Here is a 22051-nt window from a genome sequence, read left to right as displayed (position 1 = left end):
ACCTTTCTGAACAACATTTCTTCAAATATCCTATTTACAAATGAGCTCCCACTCACAGATAGACTAGGGATTGGGACCTGAATATGCCTTTTGTAGGGGACATGATTCAATCTCCAAAAACATCCAAAGATAAAACCCCAGTTTTAACCTTGAAATTCAGGAAAATGCCTGCAGAATATGTATCTTTAAATTTTGAATAAAACATTAAAAGATAGTTCTGTAAGGTGAGAAATTGTTAAATAAAAATAACATGCTTTGACAACCAGTTAGATGACAGTGGTGTAAGTAGTTCCTAGAGTCAGCTCCTGCTACAGGACAGTTAATAAAAACCCAGAGCTATCTAGAGCTAGCTGAAGAACCTGTTTGGGGGCTCCAGGAGATGAGAAGAGAATCCTGCAACATCCTTGAAGGAATGGAAGGAAGAGAGTGTCTATCTGCAGAGCAGATTCATGAATAGAGCGCTCCATGCCCCGGAGGCCAGTGCTCATCCTCTACTGGAGGCACAAGCCACCTTGGGAGCTATTCCATGGCTGGAATTGAAATCTCCACTTCTTAAAAATGGAGGAGGAAGAGACAGTTGGGCACCAATTTCAGCTACTGATTAGTAAATTCAGCAGGCTAAAGTATAATCCTAAGAACAGCTAAAGTTTGAACCTGTCCAAGTCAGAAAGAGACTGGTAGCCTCCATCTTAACTCCACACCTGGCATGAGGGGAAATAGGGCCTGGCTTCTTTTCATTCAGATCAGACTGCAACTGTATTGTAGGTCCAGCCCCACCTACAGAAGGGATGAATTTGGGAGGACGTATGACAGCCTCTCAGGGAAATTATGAGCCAAACTGTGGAAGCAGATGATTATCTTACTTTGGCAGTGCAAGCTGCCCCAGGAGCTATTTTGTTGCTGGAATTGGAGCTCCATTTCCCAAAAATGGGAGAAGACAGTTGGCCTCTGAAATCAGTTACTGATTAGTAAATTTGGGTCACTAAAATATAATCCCAAGTACAGCTAAAGTATGAAACTGTGCAGGTTGGAAAGAGGTCTGTGGCCACCATTTTGATTCCATCCCCAGCCTGAGGGGAAGCCAGGACTGAAAATTGTAGTGATGGTCGGAACCAGTTTCTTCACCCAGATTGGCCTGCAGACTTAGCCTAGGGTTCAGCCCTACCTCTGTCAGGGAGGAGGCTGGCAGGCCCTCCACCAGCCTAGCCAGGTAACTGCAGGTACATTTGGCTGGTATAGATGGAATAATTGGAAATCTGCCAGGGCAACTGCAGTCATCTTGGGAAAGCACTGCATAGACTGATGCCCAAACTTGCAGTTCCATCTGCCCCAGGCAGGGGAGAAAGGGGAGTGAAACTTCATCAGTCTCTCTGGGCAACTACAGTCTAGGCCTGCATGACTTGGATTATTCCACACAACTGTGACTCTGTCCCTACCCCAGGCAAAGGAGAAAGTTGGAAGCAGCTTCATTGGTCCTTGGTGCAATTGGGGCAGCTTGAGACTTCACAGCTTATTGCACCAACTACATCCTTGGTTCCTACTGTACAACCATCAAGGAAGAAATGGAAGGAAGCCCTAAGCTAAAGAGAAAAACAGCACCCAGAATAAATATTCTAATAAGCCAGAGGCCAAGACACCAACAAAAAATTACAAGCCACATAAACAGGAAGACATGGCTTAGTTAAAGGAACAAGATACACCTCCAGATGACATAAAGGAATTGAGACAACTAATCATAGATGTTCAAATCTCCTTAATAAATTCAATGAGATGGATAAAGAGATTAAGGATATTAAGACATTGGATGAGCACAAAGAAGAATTTGAAAACATACATAGAAAAATAATAGATCTTATGGGAATGGAAGGTGCAATAAATGAAATATTAAACAAACTTGGGAATCATATGATAACAGATTTGAGGAGGCAGAAGAAAGGATTGGTGAGTTTGAAAAAATAGCCTCTGAAAGTGAAGATACAGAAGAACAGATGAAGATGAAGCAAAGAATGGAAAAAATAGAACAAGTTCTCAGAGAACTAAATGACAGCAAAAAATGTGCAGACATATATGTCATGGTTGTCCCAGAAGGAGAAGAAAAGGATAAAGGGGAAGAAGGAATATTTGAAGAAATAATGGTAGAATATTTCCCAACCCTATTGAAGGACATACATATCCATGTCCAAGAAGTACAACATACTCCCATCTGAAAAAAATTTGAATAGACCAATTCAAAGTCAGATACTAATCAGAATGTCAAATGCTAAAGACAAAGAGAAAGTTCTGAGAACAGCAAGAGAAAGGCAATGCATAACATATAGGGGATACCCAATAAGATTAAGTGCTGATTTCACACCAGAAACCACGAATGCAAGAAAACAGAGGTATGATACATTTAAGATACTAAAAGTGAAAATATTCCAGCCAAAAATCTTATATCAGGCAAGACTGTCTTTCAAAAATAAGGGCAAGTTTAGAATATTCACAGATAAACAGAAACTAAGAAAGTTCATAACCAAGAGACCAGATTTCAGGACATTCTAAAGAGTGAACTAGAGCCTGAAAAGAAAAGACAGGAGAGAGAGGCCTCAAAGAGAGTCTAGAAATGAAGATTATATCAATAAAAACAGCTAAAAGTGTCAAAAGAGTGATGAAAATAAAATATTACAGATAAAATTCAAATAGTCAGGAATAAACTTAACCAATGAAGTAAAGCACTAGTATTCAGAAAACTGTAACTCAATGTTAAAAGAAATTTTAAAAGTCCTAAATGACTGGAAGAACATTCCATGCTCATTGATTGGAAGACTAAATATCATTAAGATGTCAATTCTACTCAAATTTATATATAGATTCAATCCAATCCCCATAAAAATTCCACCAGCATTTCTTTAATTAAAAACATGATTATCACATTTATTTTGAAGAGTAGGCAGTCCTGAATAGCCAGAAACATCTTAAAAAGGAAAAGCAAACTCTCTTCAATAGACTTTAAATCATATTACCTTGCTACAGTGGTAAAAACAGCATGGTACTGGCATAAAGACAGGAACATAGACCAATGGAACCAAATCGATGGTTCAGAAACAGACTCTCACATGTATGGTCAAGTGATTTTTGACTAGCCTTCAAACTAACACAGCTCAGGCATGAACAATCCATTCAACAAATGATGCTGAAAGAACTGGATATCCATAGTCAAAGAAGGAAAAAGGACCCCTATCTCACACCTTATCCAAAAATTAACTCAAAATGGATCAAAAAACTAAAAATAAAAGCAAGAATCATAAAGCTTCTAGAAGAAATTGTAGGAAAATAGCTTCAAGAACTGGTGGTAGGGGGTAGATTCTTAAAGGAGATGTGGAGGACTGAGATGCGTTACTGTTGTTTAATATATGTAGAAGTTTTAATGAGCTTTACTGTAAAAGTGTGGAAATGTATAGAGTGGATGATAAAACATAATAATAGCTAGTTAATAAATGGGGATGTGACTGAAAATGGTAATCTAGTTATGTAAATGCCTTGACAGAATGCTAGAGAATAATCTAGAAATTGAATAGTATGGTTAACCCGGAAGTGGATGAGAATTGTATTTTTTTATGGTACGGATGCAAGAGTGTCCTTTTTTAGCTAGAGCAAATGTACATCACTATTGCAGATTGGTGGGAATGGGAGAAGCATGGAAAATATACAACTGGAGTGACCTATGGACTGTGATTAATGCCAAAGATGTACTGTGTTGATAATGGTACAGTATAGAAAATGTGTGCCAAATGTACCCTATGGATGTGGAAACAGTCAGATGATATTGTATTATTTGTAACAAATTTTCCACCACAATGTAGTGTATTGATAGAGGTGTGTTGTTTGGGAATTCTACACATGTGCATGATTGTTTTATAAGTTTACAACTTCTGTCATAAAAATATATTTAAAAAATAATAATAGAGTGGATAAGGGGAAAAATACACCAAACATAAGATGAGGATTATAATCAGTAGTAAGATTTTGACAATATTCTTTCATAATTTGTAACAAACATCTCATGACAACACAAGGTGATGATGGAGGGTTGATGTATGAGACCTCTGTATGATGTTATGCAGGTTACTTTGTAAATTCACAACTTTTACTATAAACTTATTTTTTATGTATATTCATATATAATTGATATAAGGATAATTATAATAATAGGGTGGGTTGGGGGAAAAATACTTTGGTTAGTAGTAATATTTTGACTGTGCTCTTTAATCATTAGTTAAAAATTGTTTAACAACAATGCAAGGTATTAGTGGTTGAGTGAGGTTTGAAAGTCCCATATGATGTTATATATGTTTGTTTTATAAGTTCACAACAATTACTACACACTTATTGTTAATGTATGTTTATATATGAGTGAAATACTTCAATAAATTAAAAAATAACAAGACTTAATTTTAGATATCCTAAAAAATTTAAAAATTTAAAAATAAACATTTTAGTAACCAATTACAGGAGTTGGAAAGGAGCTGAATTTGTTTTGGGGAGAAGGAGTACAAGAAAATCTCCCATAAGAAACATCAATTGACATAAGCATAAACCTTGAAGGGTGAGTATAATTTTGAAATATAAGTATAGATTGAGATTGAGATTGAGGTTGAGACATATATATATATATATATATATATATATGTGTGTGTGTGTGTGTGTGAAGGGGACTTTCCTTCCCTCTTCTAAACTATAAAACAACAATATCTCACTATTTATCTTGAACAGTAATCATGGTGAAGTACAGAACATGTTCTCTTGAATATTTTTATTTAACATATGGTCATTAATTAGGTGACCATAGTTTGGACTCTTTGGAGTCAGATTTTAACTCTTTCATTTATTATGTGTAATTCTTGGAACATTACTTCCATGATATTCATCGCAGTTCCTTTAGCTGTGAAATGAGTATGATTTACTTCATAAGGTTTTCATGAAGAATATGTGAGATAAAACATGTAAGGAGCATGAAGTAGCCTGGAAAATAGTAAGTAATTTATAAATGTTGGTATTCTGAAGTATGGCAGAACTAGCAGGGTAAATTAAAAGGCCAGCAGTGAAAAATTCAAGATGTGCATAGGGAAGTGGATTTGATTCAAGCTTTTGAGCTCCCACCTACCACATGGGCGGTCCTGGGTTCAGTTTCCGGTGTCTCCTGGATAGGACAAACAAGACCGTGAGCTGGTACAATGGGCTGATGCAGCAAGCTGATATAACAAGGAAACACAATGACAGAGACAACAAACCAGGGAGTAGAGGTGGCTCAAGCGATTGAGTGCCTCTCTCCCACATGGAAGGTCTGAGGTTGAGTTGGCAGTTTCTCCTACAGAGAAGATGAGTGGTCACAGACAGCACACAGCAAATGGACACAGAGAACAGACAGCAAGTGCCAACAATGGAGGGGGGAGATAAATAAATAAAATAAATCTTTTAAAAAATGATGTGTATAAATATGTGAGCTTATTTGAACACAGGACAGGAAAAACTTACAGGAACTGAAAACATAATGTGACTCAGTCACTTTATGAAAGTGCACACATATCAGAATGTGGAGCCTGTTTTTAAGGACTCTAGGTGGTAAAACAGGAACATAAGCTGTGTCACATACATTGAGTGGGAAGGACATGTAATTATTATAGAAACACAGTTTAAAAGTCCTGGAGGCCCAGGTAGAACAAAAGAGGCAGTCCCCTTTCTCTTTGTGACTGACTAACAATACGGACCAAGGTGATGGAGACTACAAAGAGAACATGAAGATTCAAAGCTAGAGCTTCTTTGAGAGTGAAGATGCTCTAAGCGAGAGAGAGGCACTACTGGGGTTGGTAAGGGAAGAAGTAAGGAGGCCAATTGTTTCAAAATTATTATTCCTCTTCTATAATACATCTTTGGTTTATTTACTCAAGCAAAACATTCAGTGAAAGAAGAGCTGATGTTATCTAGTAGAATTGGCCACATATAGCGATTCCACAAATATTGCTAGCCAAAGAGACGAAAAAATATAAAATTAAAAGTTCACTTCTTAAAAAGTGTTATGGTTTTCTTTAATTGAATATGACTAAAGATACCTATGAAAATGAAGCTAATCTTAGTTGTATATTATACATATGAATTTTTGCCACTATTCTTGTTTTATCAAAGTCAGAGACTTCCAAGTAATAAATGTAGTAAGGATGCATATATGATTTCCAATCCCTCTTAAAGAAGAAATTATCGAAACTAAATATTTTACTTCAAATAATTTGCTACAGATTTTTTTTACCATTTTTATTTGGGAATGTGTCAGTTTTCCAAGCTGTTTTGACCTATACTACACAATAGGTTTGCTTAAAGAACAGGGATTTATTGGCTCACAGTTTTAGAGGCTAAGTCTTGCTGGCCAGCAATCCTGAGGTTCCTTGACCCTCCCTTCATAAGACCACGCCCTATCCTTGTTCTGTTGGCTTCTGGTGCCTCCCTGTGGTTTATCTCTAGGTGTGAGTTTCTTCTGCTTATAAAGACTCCAGTGATCTGGGTTAAGATCCAACTACATTTACTTGGGCCATACCTTAAGTAAAACAACATCTCCCAGAGATCCCATTTACAATGGGGTCACACCCACAAGAATGTGAATCAAGATTAAGAACAAATGTTTTTTGAAGTAAATAACTGATCAAAGCTGTTTTTCTGTCTCTTGAACCAAATGCCAACCTTATACCTACCGTACTCTGAACTAGTCCCTCCTCCATTCCAACTCCCTTGAAACTAATCTTATAGCAGTGGGAAACTACAAGGAGAAAAAATGAACAAAGTACTTGAGGGGAAAAAAGGAAAAAAGACAATTTCAGGCTCTATTCTAAATATAAAACTCATTACAAATCTCCTCCTCTCTCCCTCTCACCCCAGCTACTCAGGTGCCTGAGAGGCTTCTAAATAGGTAGTTCCTTATCTCTCTCTCAGACCTTACAGATTCCTGATGGCCTAAATATGCGAAGAAAAATGTTCTCAATCAAGTGATCCTAATATCAAACTCAGCGGATCCTTTACTCATCTTTGTGGAATAAAATCATATCAATTGCAAACCCAGTGAATTACTCATTCATCCAAGTATGCAACCCCTTTATTATCTTCCAGTGCTTTTCCTGCAACACTGTCTCAGCTTTTAAAAATTGCAGTTTTGTTGCTGTGCAGTTGAGTTCTACTTTCTCTCCTACTATAATCAGCCCCCTGAGTAAAGTAATTCTTTTCTATTTAAAATTGTCTGGTGCCATATTTTCTCTGACATAATTCAGCCTACCACTAGGATATGCCAGCTAGTCTGATATTCCTTTCTGTATGCGTTGACTTTCCTCTTCCTCTACCCTACGTTTTTCATACTACATATATAATTCAGTCAATTTTATTGGAAGCTACATAACCAATTCTAATTTGTGAACCAAATGAATCATGGGAAGAATACTAGGTAGGTCACAGAATTGAATAAATAGCCAGTGAACAGATTCAGGAATTTGGTGGGAACAAATGGGGCCTAGGTAGAAGAGAACACATCCTAGTTCCCACCAAAAGAAGAGACAGGCTAGGACAATACTCTGGCACTGCCATTATGCTAAGTTTCCACCTCTGCTGAATTTCTCCACTACCATGCATCACTGCACCATGATTCCAGGTCCTTAACAAGAGCACATGTGCAGCTCCTTGGAGGTCACCTGTCTCATCCTAGCTGCTAGAGGCAGTAAAAGTTGTTTTAACTCCTTTTGGCAATTGGCTTCTATGGCTGAGTTTCTACTAGACTAATCTCTACGTTAACATGTTAGTCCAAAGACCTTCCCTTAACATTTATTGAGCATCCACTTCTTTCCTAATTAAGTAAACAATGTGGAGGTTTGTGACTGAAACACAAAACAGAGGCAGTTAAAAATGTGCTGAATATGTATCAGACTCTATATTCCATAATGGCAGTACCTGGTTTGCCTGTGTTGGTTAGCACTTGGAAGAGATTTCATATGGAATATTCCTTGTGTGCTTATATGTAGACATAAATATATATGTATATATACATATACATATATAATTTTTGTCAAATATTTAGTCAACTTAATCATTTCAGGTAGACAAGCTTAGCATGATATTAGTTGTGGGATCGAAAAAGTAAGATTAATTAACTATGGACTATAGTTCTTCAAGTAATTCTTTTGATTAAGGAAAGAAGAGTCATTGAAGAATGTCTTAGCCAGAAATTAATTTTATTCTAAAGTCAAGGTGGTTTATATAACTTCCCACCATTGCTGAAAAGAAAGGCAAAAGGCATTCATTCATTCATAGACAAATGCCTAAAGAATATTTTTGCAAAGTAGGCAGGGCAGAAAAACCTCAACACTTTAGTTTCTAGCATTACAGTAATCTTGGGAGTATTGATAAGAATAACATTAGTTGAACTAAAGAAATTATAACATTTTTCAATTTTAAATATATATTTGAAGAGGTACCAGGGATTAAACCCAGGGCCTAATATATGGGATGCAGGCACTCAACCACTTGAGCTATTGATACATCTGCTCCCTCCAACTATATTTTATAAGTGCACTTATTTCCAGCAATACAGAATAGTTTAAGAAAAATAACATATCATGGTCTAAAAATGGGAAAATGAAAGTCTAATAAAACTAATCTAGTGTCTTTAAAGTATTTAGTATTTTAGGATTTAGTATTGCCTTTAATATTGTAATGTGTATTATAAATATTCTATTTTTTTAAAGATTTATTTATTTATTTATTTATTTATTTCTCTCCCCCCCTCCCTGGTTGTCTGTTCTCTATGTCTATTTGCTGCATCTTCTTTGTCCGCTTCTGTTGTTGTCAGCGGCACGTGAATCTGTGTTTCATTTTTGTTGCATCATCTTGTGTCAGCTCTCCGTGTGTGTGGCGCCATTCCTGGGCAGGCTGAATTTTCTTTCGCACTGGGTGGCTCTCCTTACGGGGCGCACTCCTTGTGGTGGGGCTCCCCTATGCCGGGAATGCCCCTGCGTGGCACGGCACTCCTTGCGTGCATCAGCACTGCGCATGGGCCAGCTCCACATGGGTCAAGGAGGCCCAGGGTTTGAACCGTAGACCTCCCATGTGGTAGGTGGATGCCCTAACCACTGGGCCAAGTCTGCTTCCCATAAATATTCTAAAGGTAAGTAAAATATCTTATAGTTCCCATACTTAAATGAAGGATCCTGATGTTCTTTTGAACAAAGTTTGGAAATGCTGCTCTATACTTTGAAGTTGAAAATTTGAGAAATTGCAGAAACTCAGAACATTATGCAATTAGCACGTGAACCTTTATAAAAGAAATTTCATATTTCAAAATGAACCACATCAGGATAAAATGAAGACATGAAAAACAAATACTGCAGAATCAAGTGATAAAAGGAGAGTATACTATTCATATAGAATGAGGACAGAGACAATTCTCTTATGAAGTTTTCTAGTAAAGAGGAATTAAAGACTCGAAAAATCCATACAAAGATCTATAAATAAAGTAGAGATTGATATCTGTGTGTCCATATACATAAGTATTCTATTTAGTACGCAGAAAGTGGTTAGTTCTAGAATACATGTTCACTCAATTTTTAAAATTGCATTAGTTGCTTCTTGTTTTCCCTAAGAAACTTAACCACAACTGGGTATGTCTAACTAAATGGCCATAAAATTCTGTGCCTGAAAGAAGACAAACCAGATAGAGGTACACCTTCAGGAAGGCTACCTGGACCAACCCTCTCTGAGTTGGAATGAGCTATGGGTAATTATGGAATTTAGGTGGAAAAAAAGAAAAAAAATCATCAAAGTGAATTTTGCATGATCATAGCAAAAGGAACAAAAGCATATTGGACAGAAATGTTCACTTTTCAACAATTGGGAGGATGTTTTATAAATAGACTATGTAACTATTATTGCTAATTCAACCATAAAATGACAAAATATGAAAATGCAATTTTCTCTTCGTCATTTTAATATCAAACAGAAATGTCATATTAGATTTCAGTTTTGAGTGTATTTTATGATTTTCTGGGGGACTAATTCCTGAAAAACAGGAGTTGGTTTGAATGTGTAGCATACAGAAGATGTTTTGATTAAGAATTTTCAATTAATAGATATTAAAAGATTATAAAAAATGTTTCACCATTAAAAAATTTAAAAACCCACCTTTTTTAATATTTACTTTCTAAATAGTTATTCTGCCATGTTAAGAAATAGAAAATCAGTGCAGTATTGAATTTGGGAAAACAAATATCAAATAGTAACAACATAAAAGAACTTGAGATGCAAAGTTAGATTTAAAACAGTATAAAGAATTTAGTCATAAATTACGTGGGAAAACACAACATAAAGAACTCTTTTATGAATATTTATTTTAAAATTCAATCAATGACTGAATGCAAAGGTCTTTTATCTGTGGAAAAACATGCTTGCAAATATAGTCATTTATATACTCACAGAGGATGAAAGATATGAAAGGGAAATTAAATTTTCAATGAAATCAATTGCCAACTCTTTTGCTCTTTGAAATAGAATGAACTAGCAGATGCACAAAATATTTTTTATTTCATTTTTTACCTTCAGGACTCATACTATTTGTTGATAACACACTACATAGATAACTGAACAATGAAATGGTATAAATCAAAATTGATAAATATGTCATGTGGTCAGTCTTACTGGTTTTGCAAAATGTATCATTAATAATTTATTTGAGTTTGAACAATCCACACTATTTTAAATTTTTTTAACAGATAATATACAAATATTGGAAAGATGTATCATAATCTAAAACATAAACTTGACATCTTTAGAAGAAAAATAAAATTGGTATTCTAATTTCTTAAAGCTGTTTTTCTCACCTTCCAGAATTTTAGACCTCAAGTTAATGTTACAAGTTAAAGAAAATACCCATTGTTCTGTAATAGAACATCCCTATCATTAGTTGTACACAATACTTTATTAGCAGAGCCTTTTAAAAAAATGTTTAACACATATAGCATTTTCAATGAGCCCGTACATTGATATTTGATATTATAACTCATTTTATGTTTATGAGTAAGTACGACACTTTAGTTACACATAATTTATAGATAAGGAAAATAAGGCATAGAGAGTTTCTATAACTTGCACATAGTCACACAACTAGCAGGCAGCAATCTCAGGATTTTAACTAGTCCATTGGATTCCATATAAAGTTCTTAATCATTATTTTTTTGTTGCATTAGAATTTTCAGAGTAACTTCATAATTTGCTCATGGTTTTAGAGTTTTAAACTAAATTTTAAACATTTTATATAACAAATTCTTTTCTAAAAAAAAATACCATCCATTTTAGATGGAGAAAATTATTTCCTGAAGCTAAAAATACATTTGACATTAAACATTACATTTTCAATCATATATAGAGTCCAAAGTATCATTGTTAAATATGATATGTGAACTGGAAACTTGGCACCATGTCAGTAGATTTCTAATTTTGTGGGAAGACAACCATATAAATATCGAGTAATCTTAAGCAAAGTCTGTATTATCACCTGAATAATTTCCTTATCTATAAATGGATATTTTAAAAATATGAAACCTAAAAGTAAGATTATGTCAATGAGACAATAAAATATGGTTGTAATAGTTTTTCAGATTAATCTGTGGGACAGCTATTAATAATATTAATACCAAAATAGATCATACAACTTTAGCTCAGTCAAATCAGATATGATTAATACATATTTAAAAAGGCATTTTTATTTCACAAACTTTTATTTTCCTTCAGACAGTGACTGGCATCTGGATGGCATATGTTAACAGGCAGCATTTATAAGCAAGATCTCTGCCCTCCATCACTCCCATGATGCTCCTGTCCTCCAGAGGGTAATTGCAGGGAAGTGAGCAGTCCTAAGAGAATTAGAGCCAACCCATGGAGAATATAAGATGATATCAAAAGAGGGACTGACTCCATGATAAAGAAAGAGGTAGAGAAAACCAGCTCGAATCAGAAAACAAAACTTCAAGTGGCAGAATCAATAAGATACAAAAATAATAGTAGACCAGTCAGAAAGCTAGAAGGACATTTTATAGAAATGGGAAGTACATAAAGATTAGAATAAATCTAAGAACATGACTTCATAGCATGAACATTTCAGCTGAATTTGAGTTGCTCACAAATCTACATTGGATTCTCCTTTTAGCCATGGTAGGACACCTGTCCTTTGAGTTTTACCCTGTGGGAGTTTTTCCCTCTGTGAGACAAGCTTGGGAACGTGCAGGGGTGGGGGGTGGGGGCGTACGTAATAGGTACAGAGGTTTCCAGGCTTATTGGCCCATCTGGAACGGGCTTGGCAGCTCAGCAAATCTAGAACATAATTGAACAAATTATCTAGTTTTCCTTCTCTGTTAGTCTAGACAGGTCAGAAGTCCTGCCAGACAGTACATTCTTTCCCTTGAATTAATAATGTAAAAAATCTTCAGGAAAGAACAGTAGAATACATGGCAAATGTATATGGGTCTAAGGAAAAGGGAAAAGGAGACTGAGAGAGACTAGACAGAAAACAGAGGAGTACTGTACACTAAGCTCTGGTCCATTATTAATAAGGAAAGTCATAAACCAGAAGATATAAGCATTTTGGTGAAAATAACAAAGGGAAGATAAAATTCATATTTTCTGGCAGTATATTATAAATTACCTAATCAGATTTCAGAAATATAAGTTTTGTACCTTAAAAATTGTTTCTGGAAACATTATAATAATGATAAGGTACTTATTTACTTGAAATCTGTTCCTTTAAGTCTTTATGTCTGGATTTAATACCTATACATATCCTTGAGTGCGGCTGGGGCGGCTTGCACCCCGATGCTGACGGGGGGGTTTAGAGGGGTCAGACTAGACCGCAGTGGCGTCTGATGCTATGGCAGACAGCCTCAGAGGGGCTCTCAGGAGTGGAGGACGCACGGCGAGGGGAGGAAGAATGCCGCGGAGACCAGGTCTGTACGCAAGTCCGTTTTATTAAGGAAGTGCAGTGGGTTATATAGAGAATGAGGAGGGCGGGGTAGAGCAGGAGGAGTGAGGGCTACGGGGCGGCTGGGGATTGGCAGAAACTTGTGGGCGGACTTGTGGTTTTGTGCTGTTAGCTGTTGCTAGGGAAGTGGGCAGATTTCAGGTTATGGTGCAACACTTGAGTCAAAATTCATTGCAACTCTTGTCATTATAATTGACCATTCCATTGTCTAAGCTAGACAACCCATCTAAATTCCTAGGCTAAATTTCCTAATTTCATTTATTGGTCCATTCATTCAAAAAATATTTATGGGGTGCTGATTCTGATAGACTATGATTGTCACTGGAATTCATCTCTCCATTTCATATTTTCACTGTCTTAATTCATTACCTCATACTTTTCAAGTAATCTTAGCAGTAGCCACTGTGTTCTTCTTGATTCTGATTATGGTTTTTTCACTCTTGTCTTTCTATTATTCCTAGAATGATCTTTATAATATGCAAAATCTGATTATGTCAAGTCCTATCAAGCTTTTTAACATGACATGAGGATTTGCCCTCTGCTTACCTTTGCAGATTCATCTCTGTCTCACTCACAGCCAAACATCTTCACTGAACTTACTGCATCCCCAAAATATGAATGTGTTTTTCTCAACACTGAACTTCAAATCACTCTGCATTCCTGAATTTCTGTATCCCTATCCATCAACTTTTGTTTACAAAGAATCATTTCTGGTGACACCTCCTCTGGGATCTTCATCTAGTGAATTACTCCCAGCAGGGCTGGTTTAGAAACTCCTTCCAAGGGTTTTCATAAACAAACTAAAGTTTGTCACACATTAAAATTACTATCTAATTAATATCTATCTTTCCTCATACATTAATTAAGCTGCAATCTCTTTGGTGGCAGGGAATGTATCTTATTTGTCCTTGCCAGATGTATTTCAAAATTTTGATGAAAAGATACATAGTGAATGTCTCATTTGAGTAAATATTAAATGTCTGGAAAAGTTGTTAGGCTTAAAATTATATCTGTAAGAAACAAAAAAGAGAAAATAACAAAAGAAAACTGCTTCACTGAGTATAAAACGAAATTACAAATTTCAATTGGCTAATAAGTAATTACATGAAAATAAGCAAGAGACACCTTGTTTTCATATAGTTAATGATGAAGAGTAGGTAATGTGGGCAAAGTCAGCATTTGGAAGTGAAAGGATGGCAAAACAGAGTTATGAAAATATTCAAAACAAAGTTCTAACTGGAAACATAAGGAAGCACACTTAATAAAACAAGAAAAGTAGGTCTAGAGAAATAGGGATACAGAGGAAGTAGTGTGGGAAATTCCTATATGAAAAAAAGTTTAAGAGTTAAGAGATTTTAAAAAGGATATTATGATGTCTATAACTTACTCTAAAACACTTCTGCATAAATAGCGGATATGATATGTGAGTGCGTGTGTGTGTCTGTGGCTATTTCCTTTGAACTAACCAAAGCTGGAATTAGACTCCAAGGTTAGTGAGTTAGGATTTAATTACTCGAGAGGTAGCTTTAGCAAATACTGTAACTAACATTTTCCACAATTTTTATTAATTAGCAAAAGTATGTTAGAAATGGTATCTTATTGATAAAAGTAGCCTTTCAAGATTTGTTGATTAACTAGTAAAAAGAGGTGATTATAACATTCTTTCCCTTGAATTAATAATGTATAAAAATCTGGTAAGCATGTGATGTCATCAACATGGAGAGGTAAGATATCCCCTGGAAAAATCTATCCTCAGAATCAACTGATAAAGGACAAATCCCTCATCCTTAGAACTATGGAGAGTGATAAAGACTAAAGATGGTCTCAACAAACAATGAATTGAAGAAAAGAAAAATAATTTCCAAGATCAGGGAGGAGATTTCTGCCCTGAACTTGCCAGTTTAGATAATCTTGCTGGGGATGAAGACTGTAGAACCAACACAGTAGTGAATTAGAATGCCATGCATATCCAGGCACAGCACGCTACAGGGATCAAGGATGGCACACAAGCAGACTGAGGAGTGCTGCATACAAAAAGGCCCCTGAGGGAAAAAGTGAGACCATGAAAAAAGTGTTGGCAAGAGGTATGAGCACTCAATAGAGTCTCTGCTGGTTGGACCACCTAAATGCAGAACAGACTCTTCTGGATTGACTTACCATTCTGAATTGAGCCCACCTGGACTTCCAGGGCAAGATAGCATAATAAAGAAGAAATCAGAGGCAGAAAATCCTCACAGAAGGAAAAGGAGGAGGGACTGTACTGCAGTAAGATAGGAAGCATCCCAAAACAGAAAAGTGTAAAGGGGGCACTGAGTAATAGAGAAAATTAAAACAAATCATAAGACCTGGGGAAAAAATTCTGCATAAAAATAAACAGAACATATAAAGATTCCCAGAGAAGGAACAGAGGAATGGAAGCTTTCTCATGGAGGTGAAATAATTATGTATCTTAAAAACTGTACCATATATCCAGGGCAAGATTCAGATGAAGAAGAGATGAGAAAATCTGGACTGTTAAGCATGGGCTACTCTAAGGTCAGTAGTAAGTTGGACCATGCATCAAAGAAGAGCCTTAACACAAAGCTAATCAACAATAACACCTAGACAAGAGAGAGAAACTGACCATCAGAGCTAATACATGAAAATAATCTGATGCCCAGCCATCAGCAGAAGAAAAGCCATACTAAGAAACAGGAATATATGGCTCAGTCAAGGGAATAGATAAAAACTTCAGAGTAGGCACAGAATTTGGAATAACTAATCAAACAAATTCAAACAAATCTAAGACAATTCAAGGAGATAAGGAAAATATGGATATAAAGCTAGTGGATATAAATGTGTGAGCAGAAAGAAGAATCTGAAATTTTTAAAAGAAATAAAACAGAAATTATGGTGATGAAAGGAGCAATGTGGTAGTTTTTGCCTTTTATGGACCCCAGAAAAGATCATGTACTTAAAGCTAATCTATTCCTGTGGATATGAATCTATTGTAGATGCAACCCTTTGTTAGATTAAATTGGTATGATGTGACCCAGGGTGAGCCTTAATCCTCTTACTGAATTTCTTTATAAACAAGATGAATATGGAAAGAGAGACAGAAAAAAGCCAAAGAAGCTGAGAAAGTCATAGGAGCAGAGAAGGAGCCAGAGGAAGGCAGAAACTGAAAGCAACGGAACCCAGAAGAGAAGGGAAACACCGGAAGACAGCTGCCATGTGCCTTGCCATATGAGAGAAGAGTTCAGAATTGCCAGGAGCGATCTTCAGGAAGAAAGCATCACCTGATGCTTTCTGAGCCTCAGAAAGGTAAGCCTGAAAGCCAATAAACCCTATTGTAAAAGCCAGCCCATTCCCTGTATATTGCTTTCAACAGCTTTTAGCAAACGAAAACACACAATAATGGAGATTATAAAACCAACTAGAGAAATACAGCAGGATATTTAAACAAGCAGAAGAATCAGTGACTAGAAGACAGAACAGTTAAACTCAGAAAGTCAGAATAAAGATAGAGGAAAGAATAGAAAAAAATGAGCAGTATCTCAGGGATTTGTGTGACAAACATACACATCTTTGATGTCCCAGAAGAAGAGATGGGAAAAGGAATAGAAAGAATCTTTGAGGAAATAATGGCTGTTACGTTTCCCAACACTTATGAAAGACATAAATATACATGTCCAAGAAAGGCAAGACACTCCAAACAGAATAAATACTAATAGACCTACTCTGAGACACTACTGATAGGAACATCAACTGCCAAAGATAAAGAAAAAATTCTGAAAGCAGTAAGAGAAAAATTATTCAACACCTACAAGGGATCCTCAATAAGGCTAAGTTCTGATTTCTTATCAGAAACCATGGAGATGAGAAGGCAGTGGAGTAATATACTTAAGGTACTGAAAGAAAATCAACCCCAAAATCTTTATTCAGCAGTTCTAACCTTCAAAAATGAAGGAGATTTAAAATATTCACAGAAAATCAGAAACTGAGGGAGTTTGTCAACAAAATATCTTCTCTGAAACAATTAGTAAAGGGAATTCTGCAGGTTGAAATGAAAAAAGAAGAGTGGCTTGGAGTACTGTGAAAAAAATGATCTTCAATAAATATGACTAAAAGGGTAAATGCAAAACCCAATAGTGCTGTATTCTCCATATACTACTCAGCTCTTTAGTTTCTATAAGAGTCACAGTACAAATGAGAAAGTAAAAGACGTATTTCCTAATAATGGATCACAAAATATAGAGATAAACTGAAACAAAAATATGAAGAATGGCAACAGATTGATATTTCAGTATAGAATGTGTGTGTTATTGAAGATAAGTTAGTTTATTTTCCATTAGATAGTTATAGATGTAGGTTTGTAATGCAGGATAACCACAAAGTAAGTATTTAAAAATATATACAGAAATAGAAATTAGAAAGGGATAGTTAGATACATAACAAAAGATCCAGTGTACAGAAAAAGAAGTTGAAGTAAAAAAAAAGAGAGGCGAAAAAGATATGACATATAAAACCACAGGACAAATTGACTGAAGTAAGTACTCCCTTTACAAAAGTAATACTTAGGTGGGAACTATACTAATATTGGACAAAATAGATTTTAAGTAAAAGCTGTTAGAAGAGACAAAGATGGACAATTTATAGTAATAAAAATGAATATCAATATGTAGGAGGAACCCTATCTCACACCACATACAATAACTAACTCAAAATGTATCAAAGATTTAAGTAAAAGAACCAGAATGATGAGCTAGAAGAAAATAAATCTTTTAAAAAAAACAACACTGGGTCAAAATGCTGATTTCAAAATTTTTAATATACAGTTTAAAATGTTCCCCAAACCGAAAATATCTTCTGGATTGACTCCCCTTTAATAAAGAACAGATGCTGATGGTCAATAAGAAAGTCCTTTATTAGTGAAACTAGGACAAAAATATGGTGGAAAACCTTAAATTGCACACATACCATAAAATATATTTCCAAAATTGAAAGCCATTTTTCACAATTAATTGGTAAATAATGATTCAATTATAAACTTTTTAGAAAACTTTTTAGCCAACTGTCCTATAGGACACAAGCCTTCAACAAGAGAACTTATTCCAAATATAATGTGTCTGTCATTTCTTGAGATTTATGACTTTCACTTTTTAAAGTAAAAAAAGCAATGGATTTACATGGGAAATTGCAAGGTCATATTATAAACTTTTAATAAACAAATCATTTTACTTTTTAAAATTGGCAAAAGGCATCCATAGATATTTCTTCAAAGAAGATATACAAATGACTAAAAAGCACATGAAAAGATGCTCAACATCATTGGCTATTAGGGAAATGTAAATCAAAACCACAATGAGATACCATTTCATACCCACTAGAATGGCTACTATTTGAAAAAATACAGAAAATAACAAGTGTTAGAGATGATGTGGCTCATTCATTGCTGGTGGGAGTATAAAATAGTACAGCCACTGTGGAAGAGAATTTGGTAGTTTCTCAGAAAGCTAAGTATAGAGTTACCATATGACCCAGAAATCCCTCTGCTAGATATGTACTAAAAGAATTGAAACTAGGAACTCGAACAGATACTAGTATCTAGAATATATAAAGAAATCCTATAACTCAGTAGTAAAAAGACAAACAAGTCAAATGTACACCAATATTATTCACAGTTGTCAAAAGATGGAAGCAACCCATAACCCAACAAGAAAGATTAGTGGACAAACAAAATGTGGTATGCACATACAAAGGAATATTATTTAGCTTTTAAAATAATGAAATTCTGCTTCATGCAACCACATGTATGAACCTTGATGACATTATGTTGAATGAAATGAAACAGTCATAAAAGGACAAATATTGTATGATCTCACTGATATGAAATAGTTAGAATAAATTAATTTATAGAGTAGAATCTAGAATATAGGTTACCGGGGCTGAGTTGGGTATAGGGAATGTGGAGTTAATGCTTAATTTGTACAGAATTTCTATTTAGCTTGATTGTAATATTTTGGAAATGGATGATGATGACAGTAGCATGACATTTTAAGTGCACTTAACAGCACTGAATTATGTATGAGAATGTGGTTAAAATGGGAAATTTTAGGTCATATATATGTTACTAGGATTAAAATTAAAAGATAAAATTTAAGATTGTACAACATAATGAACCCTATTGTTAACAATGAAGTAGAGTTATACAATTATAAAACTGTCCTTTCATATATTATAACAGAATATCACATTAATTCAAGGTGTTAATAATAGGGTGGTATATGGAAAAAATATACCCTAATATAAACTATGGATTATAGTTAATAGTACAATTATAATATTCTTCCATAATTGTAACAAAGGTATCATTTTAATGCCAAATATTAGAAATGAGGGGCAGGGATATTTGGGGAGGTCTGTGCTATAAGCCTGGGAGCAGGCAGGTATCAAAGCAAACAGTTATATGGACATATTCTTTCATACTAATTTCACTGCTTATGGTCATTCTTTCAAATTTATCACTATGATTGTGTTTAAACAAAGTATGTATAGTTGTAACTTATTTATTCTTCTTTCTACCATATTTATTGTTTACCTGTATCACAGATGGTATTTTGTGTATTAGGTTTATATAAAGAGTTTTGAATATGTTAAATAAATAAGCCTTCCTTTTTATTCCCAATCTTTCCTAATATGAGTGGTTGTAAAGAAAGGCAAAAAGAATCTATTGTCCTCCTAAAACAACATAAAAAGTTGAAAATAAAACCTAGCATATACCACCAAATATAGTTTGAAAGAATACCACTCAAATATCAAGCATGTAAATCTGTTTGAAGAGGTGGCTAATCCATTGCAAAGCACTGAGACAAAATAAATGCATTTTTTCTGTGAATATTTTCTCATGTGGTTGGTAAATACATGAATGTTAGCAATGTCAGAATCTTAGAAATAATCTTCATATCATAAGCATAAAACATCTATCTTTCATACAGGTATTATAAAAAAATTTTACATTGTTTTAGAATGAAGTAACCAGCTAAAGCCAGAAACAGATGAATTTTTTATTCATAGTGAACACAAATAAATTCATTTTGTATAATTCAAGTATTATTCAAGTTCATACTTCCCTGTTCCTCCCTGTTATTCACTTTTTGGGAATTAAATTGTGTATTCTTGTGATTATAAAAGAGCACCTGGGTACCTGGGAAACATCCTCCCTAAAAAAAAGAACTATACTAAATATCACATTTTTGTTTCCATTCTCAAGGAAAAAGCTGATTAAAGAGACTTGGAAATAAATAATAGTAAACAAAAGAACTAATTTCCAGCCAGAAAGGTCCAGAGATCATTTGGTATAAATTCCCTCCTCTTATAAATAAAAATCCTGAGACCAACAGAGGTTAAACAATATTCCCAAAGTTTTCTAACTAGTTATAAAAGTTGATTGATTTCTACTTTGATTTTTACTTTGCTATGCCCTCTTTTTCCCATAATTAAGAAGTGGCTATATATTTCTGTTCAAACAGAGTGGAATTAAAAATAAAACTTATCTAGGACCCTTGTTTATAAGGCATCATTTTCAAGTAAATCAATTAAAGTTGCAAAAATAATGAGACTGTCAAAAAAAAAAAAAAAAAGCCAGCAGAGCAATAGACCAAGATGAAAAGGAAAAGGACCTTACCCCTGTTGTCATTTAATTTTTATGTGCCCCTTCAAATGGATAACCTTGGTGTTAAAAGTAGAAGAATCAATTTTGTACATTTTATGTCCAATGGTAACAGTAAATTTGTGAAGTGCTTACCAGAAAGAGAGAATTTGGCAGATTGCCTAGCAACAAAGTAAATAAACATATTGGCATGACCTAACTGTTCTTTATAGAGACACAATTTTGTTATCCATTTAGTAAATCTGTCCATTAAGAGAAAGAAAAGTATACAAGATAATGGTGTGGGGAAGGAATTGGCAACAGGTGTAGTGAGTTCCAAAGTTTCTAAAATTATATTCTAGCAATTTGGGAGAATAGATACCATTTTCCATAAGGCAAATGAACCTGGGAAGAGATAGATTGATGAAGTCAAGGGAAAAGTACCCCAGGATGGCTGATTTATAAAATCCTCTTTGTGTTTAGCACTGAGTACCTAAGGAAACTTCTTCAGCTATTAGTTCAATTGTAAATGTTTGCCAAAGTGAAGTGGACTTGACTTTGACTGGCTTGATAAAATTTTTTAATGATATTCATCAAAATAGCTAATTGCATAAAGACAATTATCAGGAAGACCATTATTAAGAAGTATGTCTACTGTTATTCCAGGCACATACCCAGTTAACCATCTATCTCTTTTATCTCTATCTTCTGACCCTGGGCAAGAGCCATGGCCCTTGTTTCTGCAGTCAGCAAATAAGTTTTTCCATTGTCTACAAAAAGCCTTGCTATATTCCTTGATTTTATCTTCTTGCTTGACTTTTGAATTAATGATGTGGTCACTGACTATACACTCTCTGGTTCTTGACCAGTGCACTTTGATTTATGGTGATCTTTGGCATTGTTGTCTTCTTGGACATGTGGCAGTTTGAAGTTATTTATAAATCCCAAAAAAGAAAAAGATTATTTTCTTGAACCAATTCATTTCTGTTGATGTGGGGGCCATTTGTTTGGACTACATCAGTTAGGTATGACTCAAGTTGGGTCTCCGACCTCTTACTGGAACTTTATATAAACAGAGGCACAGAGACACACAGAGAAAGGAAGCCACCATTTTTTACCCTGCTTTATGAGAGAGGACTCCAGGATCATTAGCAGCCAAAGTTTAAGCACAGAGCAGCTCAATGTGGAGGAGTTAAGCCGTATGCCTGGTTGTCCACAGCTGAGCTCTGGGAGATGGTAATTTCTGGAGGGGAAGGCAGGGACCTCAGCAGAGATCAGCCACCATCTTCGCCAAGTGGCAGGCAGGACACTAGGATCACTAGTAACTGACTGGTGAGAAAGCACATCTGATAGTGCTTTGATTTGGAAATTTTGTGACCTCAGGA

The sequence above is a fragment of the Dasypus novemcinctus genome, chromosome 2 (assembly GCF_030445035.2).
Source record: "Dasypus novemcinctus isolate mDasNov1 chromosome 2, mDasNov1.1.hap2, whole genome shotgun sequence".
Classification (NCBI taxonomy): domain Eukaryota; kingdom Metazoa; phylum Chordata; class Mammalia; order Cingulata; family Dasypodidae; genus Dasypus; species Dasypus novemcinctus.
The sequence above is the reverse complement of the archived record's forward strand: the minus strand, read 5'-3'. Positions refer to the sequence as shown.